Genomic DNA, 20634 nt, shown 5'->3' with positions numbered 1-20634 from the left:
AAGGCGGTGAGGGACGCCACCAGCAGAGAAAAAGGCCGGATGAACTTCCGGTAAAAATTAGCAAAACCTAAAAAGGACGGTAAGGCCTTGGTGCTGGCTGGTATTGGCCAGTCCAGAATGGCCTTTACTTTAGATCGATTCATCCGCAACCTCTGATTAGTTAAGTCATATCCCAAAAATTCTACTTCCTGTGTGTGAAAGACACATTTCTCAGCTTGCACGAACAACTGATGCTCCTGCAACCTTTGCAACACAATAGGAACGTGGGCACATGTTCTTGATATGAAGATGAATATATCAGAATGTCATCTAAATAGACGATCACGAATTGGTCCAGGATGTCACTGAATATATCATTCATAAAAAACGGAAAAGTTGCTGGAGCATTACAAAGGCCAAATGGCATCACAAGGTATTTATTTGTAAAGACCATACCGAGTCTTGAAAGTGGAGTTCCACTCGTCACCCTCTCAGATACGCATAAGATTGTATGCTCCACGGAGGTCTAGTTTGGTGAAAAGTACAGAAGTGCCTGGTTGGTCCAGAAGGACTGAAATCGAAGGCAAGGGATACTGATTTTTTACTGTTAAAGCATTAAGAGCCCTGTAATCTATACAGGGTCTCAAGTCTCCTTCCTTATTGGGTATGAAGAACAACGGGGATGCTGCAGAAGGTTGTGAGGGACGTATGAAACCCATCTTCAATGCTTTGTCAATATACTCTTTCAGAACTATATTTTCCTGACATGTTAAAGAATAAACCCGTCCTGCAGGTATCTTGGAATCGGGTATAAGTTCAATAGGGCAGTCATATGGTCTGTGAGTAGGGCGTCACAGTCATAAAGAAGTGGACTGTTAGACTCCAGTGAGGGATTAGCCCAAGCTGCTGCAGTTCCCACTAGATATGAAAGCACAAAAGCCGCTTTGGTGGTCAGATCAGGAAATGACGCTGGGCGGCAAAAGAAATGGAGCCATCACTGGTTAACAAAAGTCCTGTATGCTTTGGGATCGCCAGTGAACCTCTCTGGAGGTGCCAAAGGGAACTGTGTGGACATAAGCACAGGAACAGGATCCTGCCGAGGTAAAGGATAGCCCGAACTGGAAGCAGTAGCTGCAGGGGCAACAGTCCCTTGAATGGAGGAATGCACTGCATCATGTAACACATCGATACGATGACGCATGTCATCATGAGCTGTGGTCATGTCATTTCTCAGATCAGTGACCAGCTGCATTAAGGCTACTAGAGTGTCTGTGCCCTCCATTATGAATGGTTTAAGGCTTCTGATTCTGTCAAACTTACACTGAGGATTACAATTAGACTCACCTGAATCACAGAAAAAGGATACAAGATTGGTTCCAAATGTCTCAGTGGTCTTGATCCTACTGTAGAATACAGACCTTCCAAATGATGTACCTCTTTAGCTGATGAGGTCTAAAGCTAGAGGAGTGAATCAATGGAAAGGGCACGGAACACAATTAGCAGGAATTACCAGGTTGCAACAAGAGACACCATTCAGTATCTATCCTATCCTATCCTATCCTATCCTATCCACAATGAACTAATGAGGCTTTTAAACTAAACAGAATGCTGTACCCTATGTTAAACAAGACTAACGTGTCAGGGTCTTCCAGAGCTTAGAATACTCTTCCTGGGTTCCAGGTGGTGAGAGTAACTGTCCAGAGTAGTCCAGAGAAAAGCAACCAACGACCAAGGAAAGGGAAATTAGTAAGGGAGATAACACCCTTAACGGCACGAGGGATGCACTAGAAACGGGTAGGTGCAGTACTGGAAAGTGTTCATAAAGTCCCAGTGCACGTATGTAATTCTTGGTGAATAAAAGGAAATAGGTCCGACTGTAGAAGCAGCTGTGTGTGGTAGAAACAACCTTCTAGAATTCCCCAAGCTTAGTCTTATGCAAGTGTTCCAGTGGCAATTATTAACTAAGCAAAAAGAAACATGTGTGAATTACCATGTGAAGAATGTTGCTGTGCCCTTTTCGTGTTGGAACAAACAAATAAAGGCAGCTCAGTAGAGGCAGTCCTTTCTTTGATGTAACAAGCAAATACAATCTGCTGAGGAGAGGCAGTAAAGGTCTCTAGCGTAGCCCCAATTTAACAGCTGATGACGGGATCTGGATATAGTTACTCGTCAGGAAAGAAATGTCGGAGCGGGTGGAATCCCCAAGAATAAAGGCCTCGCCAAGAAACAATGGCAGCGCAGGAGGAATTCCAAGAAGAAAGCGCCAGAGAAACTCACTGGAGGTGCCAGCGAGCAATTAGCCGTAGAAACAGGCGCAAAGAAGGACTCTGCAAAGCGCCATAGTTAGATAGTGAACACAGGAGACTGGAGAACAAGTAATAAAGCTGGATACTAAGTAGCAGTTTAGTATCCATGCCAAAATGAACAGAGCTTCAAAATGGAAAAGCAATCAGAAGCACCGAACCTCCGCCTGTGGTTTATTTAAACAACATTCGCTCAGCCTTGTGCAGAGCGTCGCTCTGAATCACGTGACATAATCATGCACGGCATCCTTGACATGGATGCCATCTCCTGCGTTTCTGCTCCATTTACGCAGACAAACTTAATGTAGCTGTAGCAGAACCAAAGGCTTTTGGTGTTATGGGCATCATTATAAGTGTCGTGTTTGCCACTATTTCTGGTTCCAAACATATAGGCAAGATAGGGTCGGGACTTCCGGCATAGGCTTTTGGCTCCTCCTCTACACTCCCCCTCTGGTTGATTCATCAACCACTCTCTCATCTGTCTTCACATCTAGACATCCTTTCTTTAAGAAATTCTTTTTCAGAGTCCATATCTTCACCACACCTCTCAATGATCCTGCTGATTTTACATGGTCATCAACACTCCAGGTCATGTGGCTACATTGTCCATTTGGGCTGCAGTAGATCCATCTTCCCACATACTTCTTGTGGTTTCTTGGATACAGAAACTTCGTCCCTCAGGTGCATGAATGCTGGCTTCTATATATTTTCTGATTTCTTCATTAGTCAGCTCTTTGGGTCCAAACCCTGACTCAACATTGATCATTATCTTCATTCCTCCGGATGTCTTTGATGTCTTCTTAAATTGTGCGATTATTATCCTGATCACACAGAATCCAAACATGATCATCACAAATAATGCTCCAAGAAATTTGAAGATATTCGCCATCCATTATGGAACCCATGAGAAGAGCGATGCAAACTAGCTGTCATCTGCAATATCTTCTACTTCATCTTCCATCTTGACGTGCAAGTTTGTCAGCAACGTTATGGCTTCTGTCAAGGTTCCATTCTTGTCATCGTGAGAAGGTATGAATGTGCAACATGATTCCCCGATTTTGACACAAACACCTCCATCCATCGCTGAAATCATGTCCAGCACACATCTATTCTGGAGAGTCATCAGTCTTATGGCTCTCAGCTCTTCCTTGATAGCGTTGAATCCCTTTATAGCAGTGTTGATCATCTGCAGGAGCTACCATCTGGTTATTTGTAACCATTTAGCATTCGTCATCATCTGGATTCCTGCCATAAAAATAGTCGTGAATATTACTGACGTCTGACTGAACAACCTATGTTCATATGGAATAGAATTAAAGGCTTCTATCGATTCAGCTGAAAAATAATTCTCCCTTTGTTCGATTGAGAAATCCAAGTGATCTCCTCTTCCTCATATGAGCATTTGCCTTTGGAAAGTGTCCAATGCTGGAACATGAACGATCACTATAGAACACAGCTCTCCCCAGTCCTTGGGCAACTTCATATAAGCTGTGGATCCACAAGCCCAGTAGTGGTCCATTATCATTACTGTCCCATCCTTCATGCAAGGCACATCAAACAATTTGGTCACACCGTTGATTCATTCCGTCTTTCCTCCTGCCATTATTTCAGAAACGCAGCTCTGCAATAGCTAGAGGCACTATCTGCAAAGGTCCTCCTTTATCATTGACCTATGTCATCAACTTTGCAATATTCGGCCAAAGCTGCTTGCAATCATTCTATGCAGCATTTATGACTTTCTCATAATATCCTGTTAGTGATAATATATGACCACACCTTCCTCCCATCCATCTGGAGAAAGTGCTTTTCCCTTGATTTGCAGCTGACCTCTCTCTTTTCATCTTCGTATTTCTTCATAATTATTTCCTTGACAATTTTTGTTTATTTCCCATCTGATTCCTGCTCCACTCATTCCAGGCTTTTTATATCTTATCACATGATCTCTGGTGTGTGCTTTTGCTCTTGTCTTCGAATCTTGCACATAATCATCTTCTTCTGGAGCTGTCCACTCGGGTTACCCATACCAAGGATGCTGTTCGACCCTGGAACTGACCTCTCGTATGGCAGAGTGCAAGGTGCGTCAGGCAGTGAGCTTTCTGGACTGCTACTTTTATAGCAATGAATATCTTAGAATTCCCAAAGCATAAGGTAGGAGAGCACAAAAATAGCAGCCCTCCATGTCCTTTCTCCCACCTCTTTCATGTGTTCATGCCACATATTATTCCACAAATGTGTGGTGCTGTCTAGATAATTATTTAACTCATAATCATCTTCCTTTGTGTTTCTCCTGTGTCTCCCTTTCATTTAGTGAGTGCTTGCAAAATGCTCAGGAAGTATATCAGTAATGGTCCTTCATACAGGGGGAATCATAGGAAAATTTGTCAGAGAAATGGGTGACCTTACACGTGTCACTGGTGTAGGGATAATCACAAATGGCCTTGGTCTCTCTTTAACAGACACTTCTGCAAGAGTCACTGGAGTGGGGAGAATAAAGGGGACTTCTGCCTTCTTTGTACCAATAAAGTAAACAGTGTGTACCCAAAGAATCAGGAAAACAATGATGAATGCAGTGCATGTATATATAATACACCAATACATTAATCCCCACCATCTTCGATTCTCCACACGCCGTTGAGTTTGTTCACTTCCCAACATTGTGTCATTCTCAGTATTCTGTCATAAACTACTACTCACACTAAGGTAAGTGGAGCCATGTATCTTTATTGCGAGACCCCGCAGCCTGCTGCCATGGCTCCCTCAGCTCAACGGCCACTGTGGAATGTTGATTGCCGAACACGCATCAACATTCCACCAGTGTGCCTATGCACGAGCCCGTGCATATTACAACATATCCTCTTCCCTTGGAAAAAAATTTTAATACCAATTTGAACAAATGGAAAAATGAACAAAATATTACATGACTTGTCATCAATACAACTTCCATCTAGATACAGACAAAATAAGATGGGTGCAATTAAATGTAATTTTACTTTTAACAAATGTAATCTCTAAATCTTATGGCAGGACCACAGCTCCTACCCACACGACCCCTCTGTTGTCCTTCATCATGTTGCTGATCAATAGCATTCTGACATTCCACATTTACCTCTGGACCAACAGGAATTGGAATTGGAACAATCTCTTCCTGTTCAAGCCTGATTCTTTGTGAACCCACAGGATCATAATCCAGTACCGTTTCCTGCGATTCCAAATTAGATTCCACACCTGCCCTATCCACACTTTTGCAGCCATTCACCACCACCCGTCTCTTACTCCAAACAGAGCCATCCTCCAAGTGCACATGCCCTTTTCCAACCTTGACAACTCTCCTTGAGGGCATGAAAGAGCTGTAACCTTTGTGAACCATCCTAGGATTCTTTATGTAGACTTCATCCCCAGGCTCAACATTCAACTCCTTCCTAGCCTTTTGTGAAGACATTGTGCTCTGCTGGCGCTCCAAAACCCTGCGATGAATAGCTCACAAATCCATATTACATGGCACACCGCCCCCCATAGCCAAAGTTCTCAATGTTGTACCTGCCTTCCTACCCCTCATGAGTTCAAATGGAGATCTTCCCGTAAGCATGGCAGGGGTTCTCCGATATGCAGCCAGATATTGTGTCAACACTTCCTGCCAATCCAAGCCATTGGCCAAAGCCAATTGTATGGCTGACTTAATGGTACCATTTGCCCTCTCAACTAATCCATTCGCAGAAGGATTATATAGAGCTGTCCTACAATGAGAAATGGCATGCTGCTCCAAAAATTCTCTCATTGCTCTAGAGGTGAACTGCACCCCATTATCAGTAACTAAAGTTGCAGGTAATCCCTCACGATCAAATACTTTCCTCAAAAAATCAATAACGGAATTGGTTGTAACACTAGAACATGCCGCCACCTCAATCCACCTGGACGTATAGTCCACCAATACCAACATATATCTGGACTCAGGCTCTAAACAGTCAAATGGACCCATGATGTCCAAAGCCAATTTCGACCATACCTGCTCTGGAACCTCTACAGGATGCATAGGTTGTGGATGCAGTACCTTGCTCTTATCGCTGACAGAACATGCCAGACAATCTTTCACCACTTGCTCAATGTCCTTGTCCATTGACGGCCACCAGTACTCCTCTCTCAGTCTCCTTTTGGTTAAAGATCGGCCCAAATGACCAACATGTGCCAATTCCACTATTCTTCCCCTCAAACTTACAGGAGGTATCAACCTACAACCCGTAGACACACCCCAGGGACCCTCGGCTAATTCATCAATAACCTGAATATAAGATTTCCCTTCCGGCCTGTCCTTAACAGTGTGCCACCCCTTAAGCAGCCTTCCCTAATCCACTTCAACTCAAGATCCGCCTCATACTCCGGATCCCACAACGACTTCTCCACAGCTGAAGTCACCAAAGTAACCTGACACTCCTGCAAATCATCCTCTTTTACTATTCCTGCCTCTCACTGTCACCCTGTACCACTGGCAAGCGGGACAAACAGTCCGCAACAACATTAAACTTTCCCAGAAAATACTGCAAGGAAAAATTGTAATCCTGTAACTGTACTGACCACCTTGCAATCCTCGGGGACACTGCCATGACTCCCTTGGTAGAAAATACCTGCACCAACGGTTTATGGTCCTTTCTGACAATATAAGGTATGCCCCACAAAAATGTCCTGAAGTGTTTTGAAGCCCATAAGACTGCCAAAGTCTCTCTCTCAATTACAGAGTACCTTGTTTCCACATCTCTCAAGGTCCTCGAAGCAAAAGCTACTGGTACCCATTCACCATTTATCCATTGCTCTAGCACTGCCCCCAGACCCACATCACTTGCATCCACAGTCAAAGCAGTTTTATTTTTTAGGTCAAATGACTTTAATGAGGGAGCATTCTCCACTTCCTTCTTGACCAACTCAAATTCTGCCGCACACTCCGCAGACCATGCAAACCTTACGCATTTCCTCATGAGAGCTCTCATGGCCACCGTTTTTTCAGCATAATTTGAAACAAATTTAACATAGTACTCCGCAAGACCCAGAAAAGCCCTTAGCTGATCCTTATTGACCGGAGCTGGCGTATCCCTCAACACTTGTACTAACTCCTTTTTTGGGCTCACACCTCGTGAACTCAATGTGTGCCCCAAATATGTGACCTCCTCCACACCCACCTGACACTTGGTCAACTTTACCGTCAATCCTCTCTCTTTAAGAATCTGCATGACCTTCCTTACCCTGACATCATGTTGCTCCTTGCTGCTGCCCCAAATAAAAATGTCATCTTGAAAGTAGCTGACACCCCTCATACCACCAAACAACTGCTGTATCAGCCTCTGAAACACAGCCGAAGCCGAAGCCAGGCCAAAAGGCATGCGACAAAATCTGAAAGCCCCAAATGGCGTCACAAATGATGTAAGGGGTCTAGAATCCACATGCAGGTCAATTTGATGATACGCCGTTGACAGATCAAAAGTTGAAAAGTATTTAGCTTCTCCCAACGTCAACAACTCATTAATATTTGGCAAAGGATGCCGATCCACCCATATGTTTAGTTCCCAGAGGTCTACACACATTCTGATGCTGCCATCACTCTTCTTAACTAAAACCATGGGAAACAACCACTCTGAGGACTCAATAGGCTCAATTATTCCTGCTGACTGCAACTTAGCCAATTCTGCTTTAAATGCCTCCCTGGCTGCAACTGGAACTCCCCTCACTTTATGAACTCTCGGAATTGCACCCTTCTTCAGCACAATGCGATGTGTAAAACCCCTAAGCTTGCCAAGAGTGTCTGAAAATACCTCAGGAAACTCACTCATGAGCACTGTGGGAGTAACCGTTATGTCATTCTCTTCCACTCCCTCCATGACACTTAGAACTGGTTCTTTTTCACCTGGATGAATTTGTATTTTTAGTGCAGCCTGCACATCCCAACCCAATACACTTGTGCCCTTTGAAGCCACATACAATTTACCCGAAGTTTGCCTCCCTTTGAAAGAGAAATTCGACCAATTATAACCAAGCAGGTCAATGGAATTCTGCCCATAAGCATATGGTCTGATGTCCGGAGTCAACAAAGTAGACATCTCTTTACCCAGAACGTCTTGATAGACTTCCGGAGACACCAGGGTATAAGGTGACCCCGAATCCACCAGCATATCCACAGGATGCTGGTCCACCAATACCGACACCCATGGACCCTTCCGCCCACATCCCTCAACATGTAAAATGACACTCTGATTAGAGCCACCGCCCGATGCCCCTTCTAGCCCCATGGTAGCGTCCTGTGTAGCTACACTAGCGACCACCTGCCCCTTACACATGAGTGCAAAATGGCCCAAACGTTTACATTTCCTGCACTCAACATTGTTAGCAGGACAGGATTTCGAATCAGCAGTGTGACTCGACCAGCCACAATTTTTGCACCCCTCCTTACCCTTAGATGCTCTATTGCCTTGTGCCACAACTTTATCCACACCTTTTTTGCTCCTTGGCACCAAAGCATGTACCATCTCCCTATTCCCGTCCCTTTCAGTAACCACTTGTACACTCGCCTTTGAGGCTTCAATTGCTCTGGCAATCTCCAAAACCTTATCAAGAGAAGGATTGCTCTCAATCCACAATCTCTCTCTAATTTTTTGATTAGACGTCTTCACCATAATCTGATCCCTTATATGTTCCTCTCCATTCCCCGGGAACCCACACGTAGCCATGAGTGCACGTAGGGCTGTAACATATGAATCTATCCTTTCCGTGGAACCTTGTGCCCTAGAGAAAAACCTATATCGCTCTAAAACCACATTAACTCTTTTACCAAAACGTATTTGCAATTTTTTTAAAGCAGTCTCATAGGCACTTACAACCATTTCCCCTTCACCTCCCCCTTGAACCATCACATTCTCTCCAGGCAAATGACGAAAAACCCTCAACCCCTCAGTACCAATACAATTCAGTAAAGCAGCCTCCTTTTCATCATCGTTGAACTTTGCCCCACCTGCAGCCCTCAAATATACTTTAAAAGCATCTACCCACTGCTCCCAAGGAGCAACAGGCTCTCCAGGATTCGGCAGAAAAGCAGATGGAGGCCTAGCAGCTGTATGCAACATGGTTGAATGTACTCGCCTGTTCCATATGTCCCCAAGAATAACTTGCCCGCCTTTGTGCAATCCTAAAAGCTCTTTGTTCCCTAGCGGCCGAAAATTACCTCACTGTCACCTTGTGCACATGCCCCCACAAATACATACAGTACCCCAAAGAATTTGGCACTGGTGAGTCACAACACGCCAACCAATGTAAAAACAGTCAGATGTCTCCCACTGTTGCCTTGAGCACGTGCACCCACACGTAAATGCAGTACAGCCAGGTTCTGGCACTGGGTGAGTCTCAACTGCTGATGCAAAAAAAAAAAAAAAACTCCCTTGCAGCCAACCCAGCCCAAGCAAATCCACCAACCTCCAGTTGTCAGCACTCCACACGGTTTGTATGCCCCAACCTTACCACCAACGGCCTTTAGGATTCACTTGTGGCCCTCTCAACTTGCACGTGTCACTGGGTTGTGTTATGCTCCTGCCTTCTCACAAAATTGGCAGCAGTCAGCTGATTGCCGAGCGCCACCGCAGCCCCTCCTCCTTCCCGGAGGCGACCGCAGTCCGCGGAGAACAGCGTTGGATAGAGACGCTGCCGGGGGCGGGGCAAGCGGCCGGCACTCTGCTATTTACGCAGATGCTGTCGTGTGCAGGCCTCCGTACAGCCCAGCGGCTACTCTTCCTCTTGGCCCCGATTGGACCCGAGCAGCCGAAGGCTCCTCCGAGAATGGAGCCCTCCTGCCCCTGTCGCTGCCTTCGGGTGAAACACGGAATCAAAGCTGCCGACCCGCGAACTTCCTGGGTCTTCAGCTGCTAACAGCGAGCCGGCAAGGAACTGGCCTGCCGCGGTACCCCGACTCGGCACCCGGACAGTTCCTCTCTGCTCACGGCGAGCCGGCAACGAACTGGCCCGCCGCAGTACCCCGACTGGGCACCCGGACGGCTCCTCTGCTTCCCCTCTTAACAGGACAACCACACCCGTCAAGAGGGCCCTTCTCTGGCCCGCGCTGTCCTCAATGGCGGACACGGCCTATGGTAACGGCTCCACGGTTCGTCCTCTCTGACAACACTGGAGATGAGCTCGGAGCCCGGATAGCTGTTCCGCGCATACGTGGGACGGGGTCTCGCCACAATCCTCGTCGCCAATGTCATAAACTACTACTCACATTAAGGTAAGTGGAACCATGTATCTTTATTGCGAGACCCTGCAGCCTGCTGCCACGGCTCCCTCAGCTCAACGGCCACTGTGGAATGTTGATTGCCGAACACGCATCAACATTCCACCAGTGTGCCTATGCACGAGCCCGTGCATATTACAACATATTCCTCATTATGCCTGCGTGCTACTTTAAGGAAGGAAAAACTCTTTTTAATCAGGCAACTCTGTTAGATGGTCAGGTAATTGCAGGATCTGTTCAACTATTGCCATAAGTAGCCTAATGATTGCAGGGCAATTTTTTGGATCGTGCAGAAACACATGAATATAAGTACTGCGCCCGACAAGAGCAGGATAAGCACGCAAAATAAAAACAAAAACAGCGAGTAGGAGCCTATCGGCATCTGCATCGGATAGGACCATAAGTGTAACCAAACAGGAACTCAGTGAGGAACGAGTCTGGAAACTGCTCTCGCTTCCAGCCGTCGACCTCGAAATCCAGATTTGGCATATTTATCACATCAACACTTTCTAAAATCCAATTGAAAGATTCCTGTGATCGATCGAGTCTGCACGTGCTGAACTTCTTCTTCTTGTCTTGCTTCCGAATTGATGGTTGGTGGTGCGTCGGCATCAACAGCATACGGTTTGATGTCACCCAAGTGTATCCATGAACGTCTTTCTTGAACTTTTACTGCTGAGGGAGTAACATTGTCAACAATATAGGGACCACTAAAACGGTTTTGTGCCACTTCCTTGTGAAGTTACGCACTAGGATTGAATCTGTGCTTTATGCTCAATAATAAACTAATCTGCTCAAATAATTCATTAACCAAGTGGGGGCCATTGTCGGATCTGAGCACCTCACATACTCCCCATCTTGGAAAGACTTCTCGTACTAAAAACTTTGCAGCGCAAGTGGCATCAAGGTGTGTACATGGACCTGCTTCGATCCATCTCGAAAAGGGACACACCACCACTATCATATACCTGTGTCCACTAAATATTTGCAGCATACCAACATAATCAATATGTTAATGCTTAAACGGACCATTCGGTTGAGGAATCACTCCTCTGATTGTTCGCAGTGTGAGCCCAGCGGTAACCTTTTGACATACAATGCAATTTACTACATAAAATGCAACGTGTATTAACAGGTTTGGTATGAACCAGTCCTTCGGAATAGCTGCTGCGAGGCTTTCCCTAGTTACATGCGCGGGGTAGTGCAGCTGTTCAAGTGCTACCCTTAATAATGCTACTGGCGTTCACCGGTTTTCCAGTGCTGTCTTGTCGCCATCATACTTCGGAGGGGGATAAAGAGCACCCCCTTCGCTTCCATAGTTGTTGCTCTTCCTGTGGTGCACTGCCTTGAATTTCCATTAACTGTGTTTTTGGTAAATGATTAAACGCTTCTCGCATTACCATAGTTATAGTCACCCCCTTTTTTATACTAGGAGTATCAAAACTTGAGAAATCTGAAGAATTTGCAATCCTTTTGGCCTCTTTGTCCGTGGCTTCGTTTCTGTGTGAAACAAAGTGAGTTCTCTTAGTGTGTGCTGCACATTTAACTATTGCAATGGCTGCTGGGAGCTGTAGTGCCTTAATAAGCCTGTCCAATAATGCTGCATGCTGCACTGGAGAGACGTCTGCTCGGAAGTAGTCCCTCCTTTTCCAACATGCTAGCCCTGCGTGCACGGTTGACGTCACATAGGCGGAGTCACTGCCCTTCAAATTTCTCAAGCACAAAAATTAGTGCCACCAATTCTGCTGCTTGTACCGAAAAATGAGATGGCAGCCTTGTGCCTCACCACAGCTGAACCAGTCTGCCTTTACCCATTCATTTGATCAATTTTTGATGACCCATCAATAAAGAGAATCTCCCCTCCTGACAACGCGTTTTCCTTTACACGCGGGATGTCATCATAAAACTCTTCATAGCTAGAACAGTCATGCACATGCTCACCCTCTGCCATAGGCTTGGCTACAAATGTGGCAGGGTTCACTATTTTACATCTAACTATCTTAATTGCTTGGGTCGATATAACTACTTGATTTGCAGATTCTCTCTGAGATGTCAACGTACCCTTAGGTTTTTCATAAACAGCATAGAAAGCATGCTCAACAGACAACGTCATAGAACACCCGATCACAATGTTGGTAGACTTCTCAATGGAGAATGCGGCTTCTGCCAGCGATTGTTTACATGGAAAGTGTCCTCTCATAACTGGATCTAAAATCCCACTATAATATGCCAGAGATTTGTACCCTAATGTTGTCCTCTGTGTAAGCACTGCTGTCATAACTGTCCCATTAGTGCGCAAAAATAAAAAGAACTCCTCAGAATAGTTGGGAATTCCTAAAACTAGAGCTGTACAAATTGCTTTCTTCAATTATTGAAACCCTTCCTCCATTTCCTCAGTCCATTCTATGTTTTCCTTATTCACTTGTGCGTTCTTTAGAGCCTGCAAAAGGGGTCTTGTATATGAAGTATAAGCAAACTCCCACACCCTAACATAGATGCATAATCCCAGAAATTGCTGCATTTGCTTTATCGGGTGCAGTTTTGATTTTTTCATAATTGCTTCAGCTCTTTCAGGTGTGACCTTTTTTCCCTCATGTGAGATCGACTGGCCTATGTACACACCTCTTATTGACAATTCTGAAACCTCTCTTTGTCTATTTTATATACCTTGTCTGCTAGGATAATCATCATCTGAATCGAATCTTGTCTGCACTTATCTTCTGTCGTGCTGCAAACCAAAATATCATCTACGTATTGCAGCACAACACTTTTCAAATAAATATTGCCTAAGTCCATCTGCAAGTCCCTATTAAAGATCAATGGAGAATCACAGTATCCTTGGTGCAAACGAGTACTCTTCAGCTTAGTTTGACGAAATGTAAATTACATCAAGTCTTGGGAGTCCTTATACAACAGGATTGAGAAAAAAAACATTTTTCAAGTCAATCACCGTGAAATATCGTGCCTCTATGGCAGTACTACATAGTATTGTTGCTGGATTTGGAAATAATGGAAACTCTGCCTCTACAATGTGGTTAATTGCTCTCATGTCCTAAATCAGTCTCCACGACCCCCCCTTTTGATTTTTTCACACGGTACAGCACAGTATTGCACAGTGACTCTGACGTCATTAAGATACCCTGTTCCATTAGTGCTGAAATAGTTTTCAAAATACCCTCATCCGCCTCTCGAGACATGGGGTACTGTCTTGCTCGAGGTAAAATTGCTCCTGGCTTCAGCTTAATCCTAACTTCCCTACCCTCTACAACAGGCCTATTGCATAGGGGCCTGTGGGCCATAAAGAGGTTGGCACTTTTTCTAAGTCTTTGTAAAAAAATGCTGGATGCTGCCGCATTATCATCATTCGCTGTGGGACCTCTCTTTTCTCTATTCTGATCCAATATGTAATACTCATCTCAAATATTACTTCATCATCTGCTGGATCATCTCTAAACATATCCTCATCAGTGACCAAAATCTATACCCTTCCCCAATGGCAATCACTGTACTCCATGGCCTGCCCTCATCATCGGTCTTTGAGCATGGCCATTTCCCCTCGTACAATGGCTGCATCCAACCCGAAGGGAATAGTCTGTCCCCCATCTTCCTCCATGGGGATCTGTGGCCTGAACAAGAACTCTTCAGATATTCTCATAGTCTTTCCCACTAAACTGGGTAGCCATGTTAACAGAATGCGTATCCCATAAAGAAACACTTCAGGCTCCATCGGTATGCTTCATAGGGCCACCATGTGCCCTGCAAATACCAATATACATTCACCCACGTTCATATAATATATCCCTGGAGTAAAACACCCTATGCCCTCATCAGCGAAAGAAATCATCATGTTGAGCTTTGTCATTAAATCTCACCCCAGAATATTAACTGGTGTCTGTCGTGAATACAATAATGGAACAGACATGTCACACTCTCCTATATAGACGGGTAATTCATCAGTAAAAGGAACTCTACTTGGAGCTCCAGAGAAATCTTGAGCATTCATGGTATTTCCCGCCATTGGATATTTGCCCTTTCAAATACATGAGCGAGTTGCACCAGTGTCTACTAAAAAAGAAAAAGATTTGCCTCCTATTATCACATAAACCCTTGCTTCCTCTTGGGGGTCTGGTGTTACCGATAGTATTGAACACATCAAGTCGCCCTGTGAACTGTCCTACTGCGGATACATCCTCATCCCTGTACCTGTGAAAGGACTTCCTCCCACAACAGTAACACCCCCTATTCTAGGTGTCATTAGCTGTTCTGTGTTTGCATTCTGCTGTATCTGCATGGGTGCATGCTGTGACTGTCCTTGTGATTGATTCAATGGTGCTTGCTGTGGCTGCTGTGCCTGTTGCATTTGCAGTGCTTGTGCTTGATACATCGTCTGATCCTGTGCAAACCCGTTCCTAGCCTGTGTGCTATATGCTGGAGGATAAGCTGTCCCACCTCTTAAGCATTGCCCATTCTGTAAATACCCTTGGCTCCCACACAGGCGCGCGATGTGCCCTGTCATTCTGAATGTCCAACATATAGGAGGAGCTCTTCTGACTAGCCCCTTGTGTTAAATCCCCCTTGCACATTCTGATTATCATTCTGCATATTCTGAAAGCCACCTTGATTGTTTAGAAAACCATCCCTTCCTCTTTAGCCCATTTCTCTGCCTTGTGGCATGAACCCATTCCCTCCCTGGTCCATCTAGCATTGATTATTCACCTGCGATGTACGCACTGCTTGCTGCATTCCCAGCCCTTCTCCACTTGTCAATACCGCCCCTTCTATTGTGTATTTTGACAATTTCTTCTGAACTAACTTGGCTTCTTCAAGTTTTCTAGCTTCTTCCATCTTTCTATTTTTCTCTTGCAATAGCCAACAGTGATGCACTATGGTCAGCTGTATCTCTGCCCAAGGTCTTGCTTCCATTCCCACTCATTTCTTGAGCTGTCTCTGTACTTGCTCTGGCAATCCCTGACATAAAATGTGATAAAATGCTGCCACTGTCTTTCCCCACGGTTCCCACGTTTCAAGAGTCCACCGTTCCTGAATGCTTTGAATGTAAGCAAGCAGATCCTCGTGCTCTTGCATCTTGCGTGCCATAATTGCACCCATATCTGACATGTCAGGATACTGTACCCTAAGAGCTCTCCAAACATCTGCTCTGCAATTATTAAATGGCGCTCCATTGTGCGCTGTGTTCTGTGCTGTGACACTCGAGTAGCCTGCTCATATCCAAATGTCATCAGCCTTTTCCCCAAGAATGGCTGCAAGGAGACCCTTAAAGGTCCCCTATTGCCACAGTATTTCCTCCTGTCATCTTTTCTAGCTCATAAATCAATTTCCCCACACCTGCCGTTAAACTGGGGAGTTTGCATCTTAAATTATCCTTATCCATTCGTGGCCAGGGAATATACTGCGGTCTGACTCCACCTTTCTCCAATAAAGGGAACTGCATGAACCCAAATACGCAATCGGCTCCCATTGTGTGCCTAGCCATGCGCTTCCCCCCTCCTCTCCGCGGAAGGATTCCCTCTCTTCATCTGACATATTTAACCCCCATCTAGTGTGACTCTCTTCCCCTTCACCCTTATTTAAAGTCAGCCTGTCTAGAGACAGTGCTCTATGCTCGAGACTAAACAGGTCTTTCCCCCTGCTGCGTGGGTAGAGGACCAAAGATTGACCTCCCTTCCCTCGACTTTCCAATCAACTACTTTCCCTTAAGTGTTCATAGGCTTTATCGATCCTATCTCCGATGCTCCCTATGTCAACATTTTCTTCCAGGGCTGCCCTAGATGGCCCTGGCACTGCCTCCTCTAATGGAACAAACTCCTCTATATTGCCCCATTGTGATACTGGATTAGGTTCCATTAACTCCTTCTGAATGCGATCAATATTGTGCTCCCTTTGTCAACTTTTTCACTCCATCTCTTCGTCTAATTCCCTTTGCTTTCTCGCATCCTATCTAGCTCATTCGTCTTCTTGTCTTCTCTCCTACCTTTGTCTGATAGGGAAAGGAAGATAAGGAACTTCATGCTGGCCCTTCTATCCAGATCCTAACAGAGTCTAAACGCTTGTACATGAACCAGGGTTTCTCTCCTGATGAATGTTCCGGATTCAACACCTGTTTTGTGAACTGAAACATGTTGAGAAATTGTATTGTCTAACTCTAAGACAGTGTTCAAACAGATGCAAAAACTGCAGAAGCATTTGCAAAATAAGCCTATGTTTTTTCAATATGTTTGAAAGCTAGGATACAATTGAATGTAAAACAGATATTGAAAAGTTACCCTGGCCACATACGTGGTAATTTGGAAATGTGTTTATCTAATGAGAAATCAATAATAAGGTGGGTTTTGATACAATTTTAGTGAAATCTAATGTACGCTGTTTAATGTTGAAATTCTTAATGATTACATTTGTTTTTAACCACTGGAAGTGAACTCCCCTTTCAGATTTCCTAACCTAACAGACCTGCCTCTATCTCCCTTGTTGTTACATCACTGTAGAGGAGGCCATCCTCTCAGTAAAGCCTACGCTTTCCTGGCTCTTGCCCTTCCAGCTGGGAAGCTGCCTGTTGGTGAAGACCTTCTAGAGAGGGACACTCTCTTTGACCTTTGCTGAAGTCTGCCCTTGGGGGTCCACCTTATGCAAGTAATTTCTGCACCTCAGAATGATCTTTAGGATCCAGATCTCCAACATAGGGAACATTTTCTTCCAGCTCTGTGTCACCAGTTGCTGACTCTTCTGAGTGTGGTTGGGCCTCCACTCAGCCTCAGCTGGGGAAGGGGTCACTGGGGTTACCTGGGACTGTTCTCTCAGGGATGCCCTTTCTTTTTCCCTGAGAACTTGGGTTTCCCTTTTGTCTCTTTCTTTGGCTTGGAAATAGAAGGATGGTCTTCCTGTGGACTGGAGGTATTGGAAATGTCCTCAACCTCTCACTGAGAGTCTCTCAAGACTGCCTCTCTGGCCAATCTTGTTTTCTCCTGCTTCCTTTTACTGGGAAGCCTGGGGGTACTAGAAACAACTCCAAGAGTTGTCAAATCATTCCCCAACAGGACTCTCCCTGGCACTTCATTCTGTACACTGACAGGTATTCTAACAGTCATATTATTGCACTGGATGTGAGCTGGCAGAATAGGAACCATTTGGATAGGGCCTCTTGCAAGTTTAGTGGGACCTTTGGGTGCCTTAGCCACATCCTTTGAAAAAACTTTCATCAACCACTGTAAGGCTTGCCTCAGTGTCTCTAATGGCAGGGGTCTACTGACCATTTACAAGTGCACTGACCTTATAATATTCTTTGGTGTTATCTGTATGGAGCTGTACACATCCACATTCTGGTGTTCCCACAGACCCAGGGACACTAAAGAAACACTGGCTTGAACTACAATGGGGTCTTCAGTCAGTAGTTGAAAGTTGCCACTTGCCATGTGAACTTCTCCCTCAGTGATGAAGGCTAAGGAGGCAGTGTAGACCCCTGAAGGTTTACCCTTGCATCTGAGATCCCCTTTCACATGATCTACAGACCCACATACAAAACATTTCCCAAATGTTCTCTGGAATGGGGGTTTCCGTTGACCTCCCTCTGGTTTGGCACCAGAAGTTTCACTAGACGTTACAGGTCTGATATGGGACTTACCGTTGTTATGTTTGTGTCCCTCTTTTGGATGGTTGGAATTATAATTCTCTTTCCCCTCTTTCTTGTGCTTCTTCCCCTCTTCCTTCTTGTGAGTTGCCCCAGAGTCCTTGTGAGTGGGCCTGTTGGCTACCCACAAGTAAGCAGCCTGTGCTAACTTTTTGGGATCAAGCTCTTTTGAGTCAGACTAGTGCTGTCTCAGCTCAGGAGAGCAGGCATCAAAAATAGATTCTAACAAAAAAGATTTCTCATTCCTTCAATGTTGTTCACTCTGTAACCCTTAACCCAACCATCTAAGTTCTTTAAACACTCACATACCCAGGTAGTCCAAGGGGTACCATCAGTCTTTTTGAGGGTCCTAAACCTCTTAAGGTACTGGGAAGGAGTTTTCCCAAATCTGGCTATTAATGCCAGCTTCACTGATTCATAATCATCCTTTGTCTCAATGGCACCCAACTCCATTACAGCATCAAAGCCATTCAGGGGAGCCTAGACATGAGCCAGGGGATCAAATAATTCCCACTGATTCCTTGAAGATCATAGGTGTATTCAAACGTACCCAGCCAAACCAACACATCAAGTTTAGATTCATACATACTCAATGCTTCTTTGGGCAGGCGAGGCCTCTTGGGACTGGCAGACCTAGAGGACCCTGAAAGGGAAGCAGAATCAAGGGACAGTATTTTCATATCCATGTCATGTTGCATCTCCTTCTCTCAGAGTTTGTATCTTGATGTTTGACTTCAGCTTGAGCATGTACATTTTTTTTGGTAATACCAGATTGTTGGGTAAACACCACCTTAATCCTGTTTAAATAGTCAGCAGGCAATTCACCTTTATTCTGCTTGCAGTTTGATATTTTATCCCTATATGTCTTCCTCAAGCACACCTCTGAAACAGCTGTCACTATTCTTTCTCTTGCCTGCACCAGGGTGTCCCCTGTACCTGGGGACAGGGCTGGCCAAGCTGCTTGTTCAGTTAACCTCTGCCTCACCTCAGATGGCATAGCTATTCTCATAAATTGATTCAGGTCTGACCATGAAGGGTTATAACACTGCAAAACAGTATGCAACTCTTCCTCGAATTGTTGGGGCTCTTCCCTAATAAACAGAAATTCTTGTACCAATGTTCTAAGGTACCCAGGTGTCAAGGGACATGAATTTTGACAATGTTTGGCTGTTGCTACTCTGCCTTCTCATGACCAGACGGCACCTGACTGAGAAGAGCTTGAATGATTTGAGAGCTCCTTCCAAACGCTGTACCTCCCCTCGTCACTTGCGGTTTATGTGAGGGAGGTGCACCGATTGGCATCTGACCCCCCCATTTAGCACCTCAACTCCTAGGTTCTGATGCCACCAGGGCTGAAGGCAGAAGGGGTTCCAGATCAAAAATTGGTGCCTACTCCTGGTGAACATCTTGCTGTGCTTGTCCCTGTCTCGCGCCCATGAGCGGTATCCAATTAGCAAAGAATTTGAGTATGTCCTCTGCTGTCTCACTCTCCCGGTCTTCCTGTTCATCATCCCCTTTTCCATCCCTTTATCTTGAAGTATCTGGGCACGCAAATGGACTACATTATTTATTCCCCTTTGGTTCCTGTGAAACTTTATTTGTCCTCTCAACTGATCATTTATCTCCTTCAGTCCCCTAACCTTGCTGTCATCCCTCCTAGCTGTTGCTTCCTCCAGCCATGTTGCAAAGGCTCCTCACTGTATCTGCAGTATTTTGGCCTTTTCTTATTCCAGCGCCCTACTAAGGGTCTATAGTTAAAGGATCCCTCGATGGGGAAGTGGTTGTGATTGTTGCATCGGGTAAAAAAATGGCAAGAGTCCAAAGAATCGCACAGAGTACTATGGAATTGAGCAACGATAGAATGGGCGGGCGACCCAGTTGGGGGTTTCTCCACCTGTTTTGACTTGCCATGGTACCAGGTGCCCCTGTTTCATTCACTCTTTGACTCCACGCCATTACAGTCCTGAGAAGGGAGGGGCTTATTTATAACAGACAGTGATACCACAGTGTGGTCCTGACAAGGATATGGGCTCTCAACAGGCACTCATTCTCACTATTTAATTGGGCTTCACAATATTTCCTGTTTCCCTCTGTCATCATTTGCATTTGTTTTCTTCTCCCTAAGCTAACCAGCTTCCAAGCACCATAACTGTTTGGAGGTCCCTTCAATGCGATCCTCTTATCGGAGGCAAAACATTCGGCCAGAGATGTAGACTATAACCACCCTACCTAACCCTAACCCTGATACTTTCCAGGTTCACTTCAGGGTAGAAAAATACATAATTAAGAGAACACCACGATACAATAGGCTAACCCCACAACCATTATCAAATACCCGACCCAGAACCTTCATCACATCTTTGCATATCCCCTAAAAATATCCCACCCTGATTTGTCCATTCCCCTGTCCTAAAAAGGATGCTCAGATCCCAGTGCGGCCCTGCATGCAT

Source organism: Ambystoma mexicanum, chromosome 3p (genome assembly GCF_040938575.1).
Source record: "Ambystoma mexicanum isolate Mex_15411 chromosome 3p, UKY_AmexF1_1, whole genome shotgun sequence".
Lineage (NCBI taxonomy): Eukaryota > Metazoa > Chordata > Amphibia > Caudata > Ambystomatidae > Ambystoma > Ambystoma mexicanum.
Note: the sequence above shows the minus strand (reverse complement) of the source record.